We start from the raw sequence: 5,130 nt of genomic DNA, 5'->3' as shown, positions 1-5,130 counted from the left end.
GTTAGCTTTATGGTGGGCTGTATCGGACAAGATAACTTGAAAGATATCTGTGAGGTGTGGATTCCCTGCATGAGTTCTCATGAATCTTTTTTTTTTGATACTGAATCTCACTTTATCACCTTCTGTAGAATGCCGTTACGTCACAGCTCACAGCAACTGCCAACTCTTGGGCTTAAAGCAATTCTTTTGCCTCAGCCTCCCAAGTAAGCTGGGACTACAGGCACCTGCCACAAACCTGGCTATTTTTTTGTTGTTGTCGTCATTGTTGTTTAGCTGGCCTGGGCTGGGTTCAAACCCACCAAGCCTGGTGCATGTGGCTGGTACCATAACCACTGTGCTATGGGTGCCGAGCAGAAATTTTAAGTATTAATTACATGAGAGAAGTACTATGTTACTACCAATGGGCCATATTCATTCATTCGTTCAGTGTTTTCTGAATACTTACGCTCTGTGGTTCTAGAGATACAGATAGGAATAAACATCACAGTCACATAATATTGTTTGTTTTTTTTTTTTTTGAGACAGAGTCTCACCATGTCACCCTTGGTAGAGTGCTGTGGTGTCACAGCTCACAGCAACTTCCAGCTTTTGGGCTTAGGTGATTCTCTTGCCTCAGCCTCCAGAGTAGCTGGGACTACAGGTGCCCACCACATGCCCAGCTATCATTTTTTTTTTTGTTCTTGTTGTTGCAGTTTGGCCGGGGCTGGGTTCAAACCTGCCACCCTTGGTATATGGGGCTAGAGCCCTACTCACTGAGCCACAGGTGCCGCCCAGTCACATAATGTTTAGTTAAACATCGGTCACTTGTATGTTCATTTTTTTCTTTCTCTCTATATAATACACACACACACACACAGGTTTAGCTGTCCTGTGGGATTGGTTCCAAGACCTTTCCAAATACCAAAATCTTTGGATGCTCAAATCCCTTGCATAAAATGGCATAGTATTTGCATATAAAGTGCATAATCCTTCCATATACTTCAGTTTTTTCTTTCTTTCTTTCTTTTTTTTTTTTTTTGAGACAGGCTCCCCCTGTCGCTCAGGCAAGAGTGCTGTGGTATCAGCTTAGCTCACTGCAACCTCAAACTTATAAGCTGAAGTGATCTTCCTGCCTTACCCTCCTGTAGGCAGCGCCACAACACCTGGCTAATTTTTCTATTTTTAGTGGAGAGAGGGTCTTGCTCAGGCTGTTGTCACACTCCTGAGCTCAAGGGATCCACATGCCTTGTCTTCCCAGAGTGCGGGGATTACAGGCCATCACGTCTGGCTCGGCTTCTCTCAAATTCTTTACCTTTAGATTACTTTTAATACCTAATACAGGGCTCGGCACCTGTGGCTTAAGTGGCTAGGGCACCAGCCACATACAACTAAGGTGGCGGGTTCGAATCCAGTCCAGGCCCACCAAAAACAATGACGGCTGCAACCAAAAAAAAAAAAAAAAAATAGCTGGGTGTTGTGGCAGGTGCCTGTGGTCCCAGCTACTTGCAAGGCTGAGGCAGGAGACTCACTTGAGCCTAGGAGTTGGAGGTTGCTGTGAGCTGTGATGCCACAGCACTCTACCCAGGGGAATAGCTTGAGGCTCTGTCTCAAAAAAAAAAAAAATACCTAATACAGTGTAAATGCTACCGTGAGGAGCTGGCTTCCCCATGTCAGCTCAAAACTACTTTAGAAAAAATTTCTAGAAATGTTTTATATGGAATTTTATTTCTTATCTCTCATTTCTGTTCAGGAGGACTTTCCCCAAAGAGGAAAGCTGGGGGTAAAGAGGAAGAAGATGATATAAATCCCTAAAATGTGCACCTTGTATATATTGCATTCAACAGTTTAAAACAATGATGAAATGACTTGTTTTCATTGAAATGAATTGTTTCTGTATAATCCTCATTGTGAATAAAAATTTTTCAAAAGCATATGACTCCAGAAAATCTGAGTTTCCCAAGGGAGATTATTTAGGTAACTCCCCAGGGTGGGTCACAGGTGTTAGTGTACTCCTGCTGCTCCGCCCCACCCACCTCCAGGTCTGCTTAGTTCAGCTGAGGTGGCCTCCTCTAGCATGGCCTCCCTCTCCTGCCTCAATGGGTTCTAGGCCCTCCTGTGCTCTGTAGTCCCCTTGGCATGGCGTTAGTGCCACTTACCACATGGCACTGTATCTCAGAAGAGCAGGTACAGCAGAGGGGGCTCATCAGACGCCCAGTGCTTTGACAGGCACCACGTGGGCCGTCCCAATTCCAATCCTCAGAACCCCTCGCAGGGCAGGAGCTGTTACAGCCTTTCTACGGATGTGGAAGCTGAAGATCTTTGTACAATGCCTTTTCTCCTTGAGTAAACAAATAAGTTTTCCGAGACAAAGGTTAGGATCTTCCAGGCACACCATTCACAATGCAGAGCAGATACTTGAGTGACTGAAAATATCTACCTGAGGTAAATGGACACTGTTAGGTTTAGGGAAAAGAGCAGGGGGAAACAAAATACTGGATTTGACTTCTAGTTAGTTTTGTGACTATTACAGTAGCTGGAACCTAATAGGCACCTAATACATATTTATTGATGAACAAACTAATGGCATTATCTTGGGCAAATCATGTAATTTCTGACATCAGTTTCCTCAGCTAGTTGGGGTTTGGAGTTGACCATGTCAATCTTTCAGGACTTAACGTTTATATTTCTCTATCTTGGACAGTTGAATACTAGACGTGTTTTAAAAATGTTTTGTTAAACAGAAATGACCAAAGGAAAAAATGGCCTATTTCACCATGCAGAAACCCCCAATTAATATTCTATTTTCTTCTTTTATTAACAGCATAACTTTTTTTTGTTTTAATTGAGACAGAGCCTTACTATGTTGCCCTCGGTAGAGTGAGGTGGCGTCACAATTCATAGCAACCTCAAACTCCTGAGCTTAAGTGATTCTATTGCCTCAGCCTCCCAAGTGGTTGGGGGCTACAGGTGCCCACCACAATGCCCAGCTATTTGTTTGTTGCAGTGGTCATTGTTGTTTAGCAGGCCCAGGCCGGGTTCCAACTTGCCAGCTTCGGTTTATGTGGCCGGTGCCCTAACCACTGAGCAATAGGCGCCGAGCCTTAACAGTATAACTTAATGGTTGTAAACACTTTCATAATTAGCATTAAGTCCTGAAAGAATTTAGAGACTTATCTAGAACACTGAGAGTTACTAGCACAATTTAATTATAAGATCAGGTATTCCAGCTTGGCGCCTGTGGCTCAAGTGGCTAAGGCGCCAGCCACATATACCCAAGGTAGTGGGTTTGAATCCAGCCCGGGCCCGCCAAACAACGATGGCCACAACCAAAAAATATAGCCGGGTGTTGTGGTCCCAGCTACTCAGGAGGTTAAGGAAGGAGACTCGCTGGAGCCCAGGAGTTGGAGGTTGCTCTGAGCTGTGATGCTACGGCACTCTACCCAGGGGGACAACTTGAGTCTTCTGTCTCAAAAAAAAAAAAAAAAAAAATCAGGTATTCCTTTTGTGGGGCTTGCCTGAGGCTCTGGTATGTCTGTGAGCAGGAAAGAGACAGGGTAGGGAGTTGGGCTGGGATCTGCAGGCCCTCAACCCTTGCAAACCAAGCAGGAAAGGTTAAAATTTGAAGGAAAAAGATGTTTGGGAATTTCGGACCCACATGTGGTCAGCCACCCCCACTATTTGGTACCTAAAATTTCCCTACTTTAGGAAAATTGAACATTTGACAGTTACCTCTAGAAGTTTCCTTAAACCCATTAATGTTTCACTAATTTTCTGTTTTGGTTGATGGAGATAGGTGACTGATAAAAATCATCTCCAGTTTATTAGTGGGTCTAGCTCCCATTAGGTCCAGAATGTACTATGTCACAGGACCTTGCTTCTTCATATTTTTTCAATTGAATTTCATCCTATGAACACAAAACTGAGTACTGATATTAGGTTGAAGCATATGAAATAATTATTTTTATGGGTAAAAATTGTCAACTAGTGACAATTTTATATGGTTTGACTTAACAGTAGGTTTGTCAGCTCAGATTGTCCTAACAAAATGCTATAGACTGGGTGGCTTAAATAAGAGAAATTCTCACAATTCTAGAATGTATAAAGTCTGAGATCGAGATTCGGTTCCTGGTAAGGGCTCCCTTCTTGGCTTGCAAACAGCGACCTTCTTGCTTTAACGTCACATGGTGGGCAGAGTCCTGTGTTTCTTCGTGTCTCTTTGTAGAAGGACACAAATCTCATTATGGGGCCCCACCCTTGTGGCCTTATCTAACCCTAATCCCCTTCCAAAGGCCCCCTCTCCAAATATTACCACACTGGGGACTAGGGCTTCACCATACAAATTTGGGGTGAGATAATAAACATTCAGTCCTTAATAGGTAGAATAACTCAGCAAAATCAGTAAACTTGTTCTTAAAGAGGGATGTAAGGAATGAACTTTAGAATACAGGAACTAAAGGGATTATGTACTTTCTCAAAAATTCCTAAGTCTACAGAATATCTGATTAACTTTATTGAAATTTATTCTAGTATACAGAGGTAAATTCTAAATACCTCTAGCACATATTCTTCAAAATAAATTCACTGTGCTATTATGAATTGGGTTGGTAATACTCTGCATTAGTTAAATGTCACTGTATAAAAGCAGTAAATTAGCTGCTTTTATACTTGTAAAATTGAAAAATAGCCCAGGTACTATGGTTCATGCCTGCAATACTAGCCCTCTGGGCCAAGGTGAGATGATCACTTGAGCTCAGGAGTTCAAGACCAGACTGAGACTCAGTCTCTACAAAAACCACAAAAAGTAGCCAGGAGTGGTAGAATGTGCCTATAGTCTCAGCTACTCAAGAGGCTAAGGCAGAAGGATCACTTGAGTCCAAGAGTTTGAGGTTGCAGTAAGCTATGATGATGCCACTGCATTCTAGCCAGAGTGCCAGAGCAAGACTCTGTCTCAAAACAAAGAAAGAATCTGTAAAAAAAAGGAGCAAAATTATACATGTATAAACTCTTAAAAATTTATGTATCTGGCTCTGTGCCTGTAGCTCAAGTGGCTACGGGGCCAGCCACATACACCAGAGCTGGTGGGTTCAAATCCAAAAAAATTTATGTAACTATTAAAGCTATGCTAACAAAATATGGCTGGTGATGTTTCTT

This window comes from Otolemur garnettii, unplaced genomic scaffold (genome assembly GCF_000181295.1).
Source record: "Otolemur garnettii isolate 467f Iridium unplaced genomic scaffold, OtoGar3 scaffold00011, whole genome shotgun sequence".
NCBI lineage: Eukaryota > Metazoa > Chordata > Mammalia > Primates > Galagidae > Otolemur > Otolemur garnettii.
This window is presented reverse-complemented; position numbering follows the sequence as displayed.